Genomic DNA, 14,428 nt, shown 5'->3' with positions numbered 1-14,428 from the left:
AGGTAAGAAGTGTTTCAATTAAGGGCAGATTTTGAAACTGTGGGTGCAGGATAAAAAGAAGCTAAATGGCCTCTGAGAAAACTGTGGTGTTGCTGACTGAGATGGGAAAAAATAAGGGGTGCAGGTTCAGGGGAGTAGAGGAAGCCAGGTAAAGTCTGACACTATTTGACACCTTGATGAAATGGCATGCAGCCCAGTGGCTGTACTGCTCTAGAATTCTTGAGAGATATTGTGGCTAGTGATAGAAATTTGGGAGTATGAGCCTCTGTAACATTTAAAAGTGAGGAAGAAAGGTGGACTCTTGAAAGGGGAACTGAGAAGGGCCTTTGATGAAGTAGGAAGGATGGTTGAAGAATGTGGTATCTCAGAAGAAAACTGAAAAAGGTGGGAATGAGTACCCATGGCAAATGCTATCAAGGGGTCAAATTATGTAAGATTCTGAGAATTTATTAATGGGTTTGGCAAGAGGTACTTTAAAGATGATCCCAACTAGAATGGTTTTTCAAATAAATGATGGAGACAAAAGGTCCATTAAAGTTCAAAGGAGAATCTGATATTGTGCCTTTTTTTGTCTAAACTCCATCAGTGGTAAGTAAACAGTAGGAGAAATGTCCCTTTGTAGAATTAGTTTAGCTAATACATCAATGAGAATTGATAGATGTAGAATATCCCTGTTTTACAAACCCCAGTGAATTAAGAGATCTAGGGTTGAGCATCAGGCTGTTATCACAGAGATAGATGTTTTGTACCTCCTGGTGCAAGAACACACCACCACCAAGGTCTTGCTAAAAAGATCAAAGTGAATGTGGTCAAACCTCTGGATACAGCTACTGTTTTGCAAAAAAATACAGAGAACAGAGAATATGTTGAACTAAATCCTAAGGATATCATCAGCAAATCCAAACAGCTTTGTAATTGTCTTAAACAAATGAATCATAAAGAAAAAGAAGAGTGATGGAGGGGGAATCTCTAGATTCGGAGACTTAAAAGACATACCATTTTTAAAAAATTGGTAAAACTAAAGTCTGTTAACATGTGTGGGTGATAAATCTATAAAGACATGCACAGAAGATGTTATACCAGTGTCAGGACAGTCATTACTTTTAGGGGGAGAGGTTATGATGAGGATAAACTGCATGGAAAACTGCTGGGATCCTGGTGATAGTCTGCTTTTCATGTCCAAGGTCATGATTAAAAGAGTGTTCACTGGGCTGAGACTTCAGGGTTCTCTATAGGGAGTATCATGCTGTCTGCAAATCATGACAGTTTTACCTCTTCCCTTCCAATCTGAATACCTTTTATTTCTTTTTCTCATCTGATTGCTGTGGCTAAGGAAATGGAGACAGCAAAATAGACAGCCCTCTAAAGGGAAGCAGAGAAATGGCATGGTACAGCAGGGAAATTTTATATGTTTGTTGTTTTAGAATTAGATGTAATAATATATCAGCTGATGGTATAATCCAATAGTGAGGTTTCACAATGTTGGAGAGAGAATGGAATGCACATGCAGAATTAAACCACTTGAATTACCTGGACATACATATACTATCTGAGACTCAGCTTGAAGCGGCGGCTGAGGCCCTGTCCACAGAGAACCCAGAAAGCATGGCACACAGGATACAGGTGTGCCCTGGTGGGCACTTGAGGTAAAGCTCTCCTTGGAGATGTGAGCTTCTGCAAGGCACAGCCTAATTGCTTTACTCATTCGTCATCCCAGGTCTTCCCCAAGGTGCCCTCTTCCTCTCCCTGAAGAAACTATCATGACAGAGACTGGTAGAGGGGCCCTGGCTAGCATGCACATGTATACATCACAGATGAAGAGAGGCTTGTCTTCCTGGTGCAGGACCCCTGGGCTGGGGAGCCCAATGTGGGGCTCAGAAACACTCACTCCGTTTAAGGAAACCTCTGACTATAATTATTCTCCAGTTTGTGGGTAGCCCACCTGAGGTGATGGCACTTGATTATATAGTGAGTCTGCCCCTCCTACGTATCTCATTTTGGTTCTTCTTTCTGCCTTTAGTTGTAGATCTTTTTCTGGTAGGTTTCAGTCTTTTTCATAGATGATGATTCTGCAAGTAGTGATATTGATGTGCTTGTAAGAGGAGGTAAGGTCTTTTTACTCCCACATCTTGGTTGCTCTACAAGGTTTTCACTTAAGAGAGAAGTAGAGAGAAACTGAAAGAAAAGGAATCCACATTGGAAAAGGGTAAAATTACCATTATGAGTTGATGATACAATTGTTTACCTAGAAAATGTAACTGGGTTGGCTGGAAAGCTACAGAAAAAATAAGTGCATGCTGTAAGTTTCCTGACTAACTTATTAATACAGAAATATTTTTTCATGTTGAATGGCAATAACTAGTTAGCAAATTTATTGAAATTTATTTACTTAGCAAAATTATTGAAATGATCCAAATGATGGTTGGAGGAAAATTTGATCATTATTAATCCAATATTAACTTGACTCAGTTTGCTAGCACCAAGAAATTTCCATAAACGGTACACTCACAAAAATTCACCAAAATGCATTTATGCTCAAGATTGCTGATTAGAAATGGCAAAAATTTGGATCCAGATTTAAACATGTCTATCAGTGGTGTCTTTGTTAATACATTTTGTAGGTGAATGGAATATAACTAGCAGTTGAAAAATATGGGATCTCATACAAATATTTTAATATAGAAATTACTGAGGTCATTGTTATGAACAAGCACATAACAGCACTAGGATATATTTCATCAGTTCAGTTCAGTCGCTCAGTCGTGTCCGACTCTTTGCGACACCATGAATCGCAGCATGCCAGGCCTCCCTGTCCATCACCAACTCCCGCAGTTCACTCGGATATATTTCATAGGCATTTGCAAAAGTTCCTCTTCTGTTTCCAAGGTACAGAGTGGGCACAGCTATGAAAACAATCACACTACTCAGACCTTATAAATCTTACTTGTTTGCATATATTTGATGTATTAAATACTAAAAGTTATAAGAGTTTTCCATTATGGTTATTTCTACTTATTTCTGTTTATGTCCAAGCAGTCATTATTGAATATTCTGAGATTACATTACAATTTCCAAAAGATTTTGACAAGTTAATTTCAATTTTGTAAAGCTCCCAGCCTTTTCCATTTTATGATTTTTACTCTTAACTGACTTTCTGATATTGATATTGCAACCTCAAACTTTGTGCATTTGTGCTTGTTTTAGATTCCCAGGAATACTTTTCTCATAACCTTTATATTCCACCTTTCTGAGTCATTTCATTTACATGTGTTTCGTACAAAGGATATATAGTTGGGTTCAGTGATTTCACCCATTCTGAATGTTGTCTCCTATGTTAGCTGAGCTCCAACTGTATTCATTCCAATTAGAAATAGACTTCATTTTCTGTCATTTTATATTCTCTCTGTCCTCCTTTTCTTCCTGCTCCCTTGCCTGCCTCTACTAATTTGGAAATTTTATGAAATATTGTAAGTTTGGGTTGTGTTTATACTCTAATTAAATCTTCTTTGAAAATGTGGTCATTTCCCCTTACCTTGCCATATTTTTTCTGCTTTCTTTTCCCAAAATATCTAACATACTCAACTTTTCTAATTACTTTTCTCTGTCGAGGATTGATTCTCCCAGAGATTGTAATTCCTCAAATATGTTGTGGATAGAATTTCCTCAATATTCTTGTTTACCTGGTCGCTGTTTCCGTATTCCCATCAGGCTGCTGCTGGAGAGCCAGGAGTTGAAATATGCTTTTCAGACCCTAGGCAAGACCCTAAGACAGCTCAGGGAATGCAAGCCCTGGTACTGTGATAGTTCTGGAGACATTTTCCTCAGCCTTGTCTTCTGTTTTGATGTGCTACTCTTGTTTCTTCCCTCACCTACGTCTTAAGGGCTGTCAGCCGTTAGGCAGTGCACCAGCGTTGTATTTCTGGAATCGGCAGTATTTCTGGCGTCGGTCAAACTGACACACTGTTGCAAAGTTGGTCAATCTCCACTTCTCATCTTCATTTAAGAAACTGAGGGAAAAGAAGGAAGAGCTGAGTCACAGCCACGTGTTTCTCCTCCAACCCAGAAGCCACTGCTAAAGGGCATGGGACGCCACAATTGCAATGGTCTATCTGGAGTCGCAAAGAGTCAGACACGACTGAGCGACTGAACTGAACTGAACTGATCTGGTTCCTAGATGCACTTCCTCCTGGTGGAAGGATATAGCAGCCCCCGGCCCTGGGGCGTTACCCTCTCTTACTTCTAGAGGAATGCACCTACATTTTCAGTCTGGTGTACATCTGTGAGTTGATTTCTGATGTCACTTTTTCATTTGGTTCTCATTGTTTTGAATTTAGCAAATAGTCTTTGTTGTTTGGGGCATGATGTAGTTCTCCAGTCTTTATAATTTTTTGATTTTGCATCTTTGAATGCATTTCAGTGGGTTCCAGATATAATAGTTGTATAAAGGTACATACATTCTGCCTGTGAAGTCCTTTAGAGCAAGCCTGCTTAACTTTTTCGTGATGGGCCTCAATTCAGAATATAATGCAGAGAACTCCAAAGGAGAACGGTTATGTTGAAAGTCATCAAAGATATTTAAAAGCGTGTTTATGATCATATATATGCTCCTTTATTAATTCATTAAATAATGAGAACTACCAGCCTAATAGAGCTACTGTAATTTCAGAATCAGTCAGTTCAGTTCAGTCGCTCAGTCATGTACGACTCTTTGCGACCCCATGAACTGCAGCACGCCAGGCCTCCCTGTCCATCATCAACTCCCAGAGTTCACTCAGACTCACATCCATCGAGTCCGTGATGCCATCCAGCCATCTCATCCTCGGTTGTCCCCTTCTCCTCCTGCCCCCTATCCCTCCCAGCATCAGAGTCTTTTCCAATGAGTCAACTCTTCTCATGAAGTGGCCAAAGTACTGGGATTTCAGCTTTAGCATTATTCCTTCCAAAGAACACCCAGGGCTGATCTCCTTCAGAATGGACTGGTTAGATCTCCTTGCAGTCCAAGGGACTCTCAAGAGTCTTCTCCAACACCACAGTTCAAAAGCATCAATTCTTCAGCACTCAGCTTTCTTCACAGTCCAACTCTCACATCCATACATGACCACTGGAAAAACCATAGCCTTGACTAGACGGACCTTAGTCGGCAAAGTAATGTCTCTGCTTTTGAATATGCAATCTAGGTTGGTCATAACTTTCCTTCCAAGGAATAAACGTCTTTTAATTTCATGGCTGCAATCACCATCTGCAGTGATTTTGGACCCCCCCCAAAAATAAAGTCTGACACTGTTTTCACTGTTTCCCCATCTATTTCCCATGGAGTGATGGGACCGGATGCCATGATCTTTGTTTTCTGAATGTTGAGCCTTAAGCCAACTTTTTCACTCTCCTCTTTCACTTTCATCAAGAGGCTTTTTAGCTCCTCTTCACTTTCTGCTATAAGGGTGGTGTCATCTGCATATCTGAGGTGATTGATATTTCTCCCGGCAATCTTGATTCCAGCTTGTGTTTCTTCCAGTCCAGCGTTTCTCATGATGTACTCTGCATATAAGTTAAATAAGCAGGGTGAGCAAAACAATGTATTTTGAGATATTGATATATTAATTACTGAAATGTCATAAGAAAATATCTGATTTCATGTGGAATCAGTCATCAATACTGCTATTACCATGGTTTGATACTTACATTCGTAATAGAAATGTTGAATTTCAACCAGAGGTTGGGGATATAAAGATGTAACTTTTTCTGTAAAGTTGACAGATCTGAGATTAAAAGCCCCTGCTTTCTAATATTCAACCAGATAACAAATTTTTACAGCATTTTTATAAGTAATGAGAAGTCAGCTACATCATCAGGACTTCTAATTCTAAAAGAGCTTTACATTGTGTTGTGTGTGGTGAGGTGTATATTTTGGGGGTGGAATGGGGAGAGAAGATGAATGATATATGTATTCTGAAAGTTAAGACAATTCCAGGTCCTAATTAATAGACCATATAGAACATGAAAGAGGGTAGCATGGCAGTGTCCAGGAAAGTTGCTTTAGCTAGAGGTCCAGGAGGTGACATTTGTGTTCAGTAATGAGAAGAGCCTCATGACAGTCAGGGGAAGGAGTGCTTCAAGTATCAAAAGTAAGCAAGGAAACAACCCAGAGGTGGGAGTGAACTGAGTCTGCCTAACAGGGAGAACAAGAGTGTGCTGGGGCTGGAATCTAGTGAGTGACGGGAAATGAGATTTGGAATTAGTTAAAAGCCGATCCTGTGGTGCTTGCAGATCATGTGAAGGACTTGGTTTGAATTTAATTCTGTTAATAATTGAATCAATTAAATGCTTTTGAGGAGGGGAATGACTTGCCTGATAAATGCTTTATAGAGATCCTCTGGCTGCCTTCTAGGAAACGGTCTCTGGGGAAACGTGTGGAGGCAGGGAGACCAGATTGAGGCTGTTAGAAACTCATTGCCAAAGATGCTGGTGGTGTGCACTAGGATCGAGGCAGAAGAAATGGTGAGAAGCAGTTAGATGCAGTCTCTGGAGGCAGAGCTAGGCAGACATGGCAGGGAGATTATGGACTGTGCAGGAGAGAGAAGAATCTTGGGATGGACCTAGATTTTGGCGTTAGCAACTAAATGAATCAGGAAGTACGTTCCACAGAGCTCTCCGAATTTCATCCATGGTGTGTTGTCATACTTGTCTTTGCCACCTTACTGTTTTCCATCATGGAGATACTGTTGGACATTTCCACCAGCAATGTCTGAAGGTTCCAATTTTCTGCATCCTTGCATTTGTTGTTTCCTATTTTGTTTTTGTTTTATTATATTCATCTTACTGGGTTTGAAGTGGATTTGGTTTGCATTTTCCTAATGATTAATGGGGCTTCCCAGGTGGCTCACTGGTAAAGAATCTGCCTACCAATCCAGGAGACCCAGATTTGATCCCCGGGTTGGGAAGATCCCCTGGAGAAGGCAGTGGCAACCCACTCCAGTATTCTCGCCTGGGAAATCCCATGGACAGAGGGGTCTGGTGGGCTATAGTTCACGGGGTTGCAAGAGAGTCGGACTTCACTGACAACTAAACAGTGATTAATGATGGTGAGCATCTTTTCATTGCATTATCAGTCATTTTTATATCTTCTTTGAAAAAATATTTATTCAAGTCCTGCTAATTTTTCAATTGAATTGTCTTTTATTGTTGAGTTTATATATTCTAGATACTAGATCTTTATCAGAGCTGTGATTTGCAAATAGTTTCTCCCATTCTGAGGCTGTTTTTTTGCTTTCTTGACAGTGTCCTTTTGCCACACAGAAGTTTTCAATATATATGAAGTCCACTTTATCTACTTTTTCTTTTGCTGCTTATGCTTTTGATGTTATATATCTAAGAAGCCATTGCCAACTCTGAGGTTGTGAAGATTTATCCTTATGTTCCCTTCTAAGAATTTTATTGTTTTAGCTCCTACATTTAGATCTGTGACCTATTTTTATCTATTTTAATTTTTGTAAATAGTGTGAACCTAGGGATCCAAATTCATTCTTTAGAATGTAGCTATCCAGTTGTCCCAGGACAATTTGTTAAAAGACTATTCTTTCCCCCACTGAATGGTCTTGGCATCCTTGTCAAAAATCAGTTGATCATGGACACATTGGTTTATTTCTAGACTCTGAATTCTATTCCACTGGTCTATGTGTCTATCCTTACGTTAGTACAACTCTTGCCTTGATTACTTTGGCTTTGTGGAGAGTTTGAAGTGTGAATCCTCCAACTTTATTCTTTTTAAAGATTGTTTTGGCTCTTCTGGGTCCCTTGCAATTCTGTATCAATTTTGGAATCACTGTCAATTTCCACAGAGAAAGTGCTGGAATTCTGATAGAAATTGCATTAAATCTGTAGATCAGTTTCAGGAGTTTTTCCATTTTACCAGTATTGAAGTCTTTCAATCCATAAACATCAATTTTTTTAATTCATTTAAATCTTCTCTCATTTCTTTCAACAATGTTTTTTTTACTTTTTGAGTATAAATCTTACATTTCTTTTGCTAAATTTATTCCTAAATGTGTTCTTTTTATGCTACTGTAAATGAAATTAGTTTAATTTTTGGATTGTTTGTTGCAAGTCTGTAGTATATGTGTATTGATCTTGTACCCCAAAACTTTGCTAAACTCATTTATTAGTTCAAACAGTTTTTTAGAGATTCCTTACAATTTCTATATAGAGGATTATGCCTTCTGTGAATATGGTCTGATTTCTTCTCTTATAACCTAGACGCCTTTTCTTTCTTTTGTAAATGATTTTCTTTATTTATTTTTAGCTGTGCTGGGTCTTCGTTGCTACATGAGGTTTTCTGTAGTTGTGGTTAGTGGGGGCTACTCTCTGGTTGTGTTGCGCGGGGTGCTCATTGTAGTGGCTTCTCTTGTGGTACAGCACGGGTTCTAGGGTGCTCAGGCTTCAGTGCCTGCGGCTCCCAGACTCTAGAACAGAGTTGTATCACACAGGCGTAGTTGCTCCACGACATGTGGGATCTTCCCTGATCAGGGATAAAACCTGTGTCTCCTTCACTGGCAGGCAGATTCTTTACCACTGCCTTCTAAAGGAAGACCCTGCCTTTTATTTCGTTTTCTTGCCTACATGCCCTGTCTAGAACCTCTAATAGGATATTGAATAGAAGTGGCAAGAGTGGAACACCTTTGTCTTGTTCTTGATCTTAGGGGGAAAACATACGTTTTAAAATTCTTTCTAAGCCTGTCTCCAGCTCCATGCTCACAAGGTTTTTACTTTTATCTAATCCTAAATGATTTTAGAACCATCAGTTCAGTTAGTTCAGTCACTCAGTCGTGTCCAACTCTTTGCGACCCCATGAATCGCAGCACGCCAGGCCTCCCTGTCCATTACCATCTCCCAGAGTTCACTCAAACTCATGTCCATCAAGTCAATGATGCCATCCAGCCATCTCATCCTCTGTCGTCCCCTTTTCCTCCTGCCCCTAATCCCTCCCAGCATCAGAGTCTTTTCCAATGTACTGGAGTTTCAGCTTTAGCATCATTCCTTCCAAAGAACACCCAGGGCAGCTTTTTAAAAAAGCATATCCTGAATAATATCCATAACGTACCCTAACACCTCACTTTGGAATTTTATAGCTGTTGTACATGGTCACCTATAGCTAGTCTTCAGTATAACATTGTTATACACCCTCTTAGAGAATTAGTCACCATACATTTGGCCAAATATAGGCCATCCCAGAAAAGAGGAAACAAGAGAAACCTTTATTTCTTCCAATGGACTATGGGCACTTAAAGGAGTGACATTTTGGTGAGGGATACAAACTTTTTTCTCAGTCATAGGTAGAATACCTGTGTTACATAGCATTTTCCCTGCTGTGGAAAAAATGCATCAAGATTGCCTACCTTAAAGAAAGGTTTATATTCAGCTAACATGTAGAAACACATGTGGGGTACTTATTGAGAGTTATTAGGCAGTGTAACTGTTTCTGCTGGGAAACCCAGAAAATGTCTGCTTGTGTGAATGGCCATGTTCCAAGTGTGCCTTCTTCATTGTTGCCCAGATATGCTCCCTGATTGATACCCAAAGCAAGCACCTTGTCCACTTTCCTTTTTTGGGATTTGGAAAACATTACAGCAGATGAATTAATCTGGACACCTGCCAGCCAGATGAAACTGGGTTTCCGTTGAGTTTTCCGGATAGCCCTGTTACAGTTGCCACAGGTTTTGGTAGCTTGCTCTTTGAAAGGACTGGGGTGCTTCTGAGTGGGACCAGTGTGTGTGGTTGGTGGAGGGTCACAAGAAGTTTCATTGTCATTTTCTTTGTAATAATAATATTAGTTACAGAGAATGGGAATTTGGTCAAATACAAAAAGTGTGCCTTGTGAATGCTGTGGATAAAATGTGTTCTTTTTAGGGAGGGAAGCAATATTAGACTACCTGCATCCCAGACCGCAAGAGTGTGCAGTGTCTTTGTTTTCAAGTTACAGCATAGGTCTAGAGCAGATGGTGGGTGACTTCATACCACATGCCTGGACCTAGCAAGATATTGACATGGAAACTTGTGAGAGTAGGGACAAGGAAGGAGGACAAAATCGCACCATTTTTAAGTCAAGAGGAGAGAGTATAACAAACACCTAGGATAACCTGTAATTTGGACAAAGGAAACAACTTTAAAAAATATACTAAGCAGGACTATTCCTTAGAACTGTTATGTAAAACTTTCTTATATCCACTGGATATCAGGACTTAGCAGTGACATTCTGTGTGCTTTTTGCTTTCTCTACACAACTTAGTGTAAAACAGAGTGTTTAGAGAGCCTGAGACTAAACTCCTTTTGTAGGGGAGAGGGACCAGCACCTGAGTTGGGACTGAAGGTCATGAACTTCCAATCACCAACCCAAGGAGGAAGATGGCATGGAGATTCCAAGGAAGCCAGTCCCCACCCCCACCTCCTGCCACCATGCACACACTGTGGCCATCTCTTTTGTCCATGTATTGTTTATAACACATCTGAAATTTAAACTCAGATTTATTTGTCTTCTACTCTGCATTAATTGCTTTATAAAAGATAGTGAAATAAACCAAAAACAAGCAAAAGAAGGTAAGATTTTATTCTAGGACTTTGTGAAAGAGCTTTTCCACAATTTGCAGCTCTTACTCCTCCATGTCCTAGATGTATGCGCTACTGGAAAATTGAAGAAATTTTCTGTGCTTAAGGACAGCCTTAAAGTAAGGGACAAAACTATTAGGCTGGCCAAAAAGTTTGTCCAGTGTTAAGTAAAAATAAAAGACACATTTTTTTTTTTAATTTTCACCAAGAACTTTATTGAGTAATGTATTGAATAAACAAACCTTTTTGCCAACCCAATATAAGTCAGGCCCAGAGAGATATCACTTGTTTTCAGAAGCAACCAAAAGTGACAGATTAGAAAGAAATAAAAGGGCCTGGAGAAGGAAAAGAGGTGAATAAAGGCAGACATGGTTGGCTCATAAATAAACAAGAAACTCTGTGCCCTGATGGCAAACATCTTAACCATCCCCAATGAGAGCCTGGAGTTGACTGTGTGATAGCTATGGAATGGAGCAGACCTAGTTTCTCAATATCTAAATATCAGATGAGATAAGGAAGAGAGTCCACAGGTGTAAGTGATCCTATTTTGTAAAACAAAGGGAGTTAAAGAAAAATTGGATCGAAATAGGATCCTTTTTTCCCCATCATTTCTTTCCTAACTTATGTCTCATATCACCCCAAAGCCATTTCATTGTTGACTCATACAGGGATTCAGCAAGTATTTTATACACACACACACACACACACACACACACACACACACGTTTATTAGCACTTACTGTGTACAAGATGCTAATATCTTCTGTGTTACAGATATTACAAACTAGTGTATGTCATGGTTCCTAAACCTTGGAAATTTACAATCATACTAGGTAGAGGGAACTGTCATAAATGAAGCAGTTGTGGAATAATGTGTAACACTGGCATTACTCTGTGGGAGGTGATCACCTTGCCTGTCTACCTGCAGGATGTGTCACTACTTTTTGGCCCTCTCATCTGACGAGCAATTTAGACCTGTCTCTCACCTCTTCCAAATAGGAGGCAAGATAGAATAAAACTACTTGGTAGGCCTTCCCAGCTCCCTCCTGCCACCAATCTTTTCTTATTTTATACCATATTTCTAGAACGTTCTCTCCATCCACCTTCTGTATCAATTAACTATTGTTCTTCAGATCCTAGCAAAAAATTGAAACTTTATTATGGGGGCCCTTCCTCATCTTCAGACATGTGCATATGCCTTTATCATTCACTCTCATAGCCTGGTGTACCTCTCATGATTTCATTCCATAGACATCGCACATTCATTTGAGTGGTATTTTGATTCAAAGTCATCCACCCTCCTGAGAAGTTGAAGCTATATCTGGTTTTGGTCTCTGCCATTGCTCCATGTTATGTGTTTATGAATATTTATTTAGTGTTCATGTTGCCCACATGAGGGATTAATGAAAGCAGATATACCATATACACTGTCCAGATATTTGGGATGGAGTCAAGCCAGCACAGGAATTGTGCTCATTTTTGGAAGACATGTTAACAGGTGAATAGTAAATGAGGCCCTCTGAAGGCAGGTAGAATTCCAGCATAGGAGCAGAGCAAGGACATCAGAGACAGGAATGGCGGCATGAACAGGTGTTTGAAGGAATAGGAGAGAAACTGGACAATGTCTGTTCACCAAGACTCAAGGGATCTGCATGGTGCTGCAAGCCAGATGTGAGGCAGAGGTCATGATGGCCAGAAAGAAGGAAAGAACTGACCCTGGAGAGCACCCCAGCACTGCAGTATTAAGAGGGCTTTCTGATTCCAAAGCTAGCCTTCATAGAAAGCAAGTTGTCTGAAATAGTTGAAGTCTACTACCCCACCCCATTCATTGCAGGTATGCTTCTTACTCTTGTTCAAATGGATTTAGTCATTCTTAAAAAACTTTTTATTTTGTACTGGAGTATTCCTGATTAACAATGTCATGATATTTACAGGTGCACAGCAAAGTGACAGCCATGTGTATGTAAGAGAGAGAGAGAATGTGTACGAGTGTGTGTGTGCATGCTCAGTCGAGTCTGATTCTTTGTGGCCCAATGGCCTGTAGCTCACTAGGCTCCTCTGTCCATGGGATTTTCCAGGCAAGAATACTGGAGTAGCTTGCCAGTACTGGAGTACTCCAGGGGATCCTCTTAATCCTGGGTTTGAACCTGCATCTCTTACATCTCCTGCATTGGTAGGCAAATTCTTTACCACCGCACCACTTGGGAGTATCCTAAAATGGATTCAGTCTTTAGTGTCCATTCTGCTTTGACATTTTTCACCTGGGCATCCTATCCAAGCCAAGCCTCAGAATGGCCCTGTATCCCTCCTTACTTAATTCCCTGCCCTGTCTTCCTGGCTCAGGACTTTGGATTTATACACTGTGGCTTCCATTGTTTGGTGCTTTCTTTTGATAGTAGTGCTCAGGATTCGTCTTCTGGATGTTTGGATACAAGTCCTATTGTGATTCTCAGTCTTCACTCCCCATGGTTCTGGTGTCCTCTTTTGCTTTGGTAAGAAATTGTCCTCTAGCCTCTCTAGCTTATATCTGGATAACTAAAAAAAATTGTTTCTCCATTTACAACACTGTCACAATGGCACCCCCACTCCAGTACTCTTGCCTGGAGAATCCCATGGACTGAGGAGCCTGGTGGGCTGGAGTCCATGGGGTCGCTAAGAGTCGGCACTACTGAGTGACTTCACTTTCACTTTTCACTTTCATGCATTGGAGAAGGAAATGGCAACCCACTCCAGTGTTCTTGCCTGGAGAATCCCAGGGATGGGGGAGCCTGGTGGGCTGCCGTCTATGGGGTCACACAAAGTCGGACACGACGGAAGTGACTTAGTAGCAACAGCAGTAGCACAGCAAATGTAGGTTTTCAACACCAAGCAGTTCTCCAGTTCTCTGTGGACACCAAGATCCTACCTAATTCAATTGTGATAACAGCTACTTAGACACCAATCAAAATAGTGGGTGCCCAAGGTACCCAGACTTCTGTTTATTTTCAGAACTCAGGGTCCCCATGGCCCCTCCTTAAATTTGATAATTTGCTAGGCTGACTCCCAGAACTCAGGAAAATTGTTTACCTACTGTTAATGGTTTATATACTAAAGGATGCATCTGAGGAACAGCCAAACAGAAAAGATGCATAGGGCAAGCTATGTGGGAAGAGATGCAGGGCTTGCATGCCCTCTCTGGGTGCACCGTTCCCAGAAACTCTGTGTGTTTACCATCCCAGAAATCCTCAGAACCCCACTGTTAGGGTTTTTACAGAGATTTTTATTGTGTAGGCATTATGGATTAATTCACTGGCCATTGATGAATAACTAAATCTTGAGCCCCTCTCCCCTCCCCAGATGTGGGATGGCGCAGCTGAAAGTTCCAACCTTCTAATCAAGTCTTGGTCTTTTGGCAACCAACCCCCATCCTGAAGCTATCTAGAGCCCCCAGCCCCAAGTCATCTCATTTGTATACCACAAAGACACCTTGGTCACTCCAGAGATACTGAGGGTCTTAGAAGCTCTTCTGTCTGGAACCAAGGAAAAAGACCAAATATTATAATGAAAGATTCTCCTCTCTTCCTTATCACTCAAGAAATTAACAAGGGTTTTAGGAGCTCTGTGCCATTTTAAGAAATATGTATTTCGTCTCTACCAAATATGTTGCAATAACAGTGAAAAGAATGGAGAACACATAGAAATTCAGACACCCCTATGCTCTCAGGAGCTTAGAGTTAAATAACTAACCTTCCCCTCACCATCCCTTGTAAAATCTCCAGGCAGCATTTTCAGTATGACATAGTATATCAGCGAAGATACAGGAAGTAAAGCCAATTCAAGTTGAAAGGCTAAT

This window comes from Budorcas taxicolor, chromosome 11, assembly GCF_023091745.1.
Source record: "Budorcas taxicolor isolate Tak-1 chromosome 11, Takin1.1, whole genome shotgun sequence".
Classification (NCBI taxonomy): domain Eukaryota; kingdom Metazoa; phylum Chordata; class Mammalia; order Artiodactyla; family Bovidae; genus Budorcas; species Budorcas taxicolor.
The sequence above is the reverse complement of the archived record's forward strand: the minus strand, read 5'-3'. Positions refer to the sequence as shown.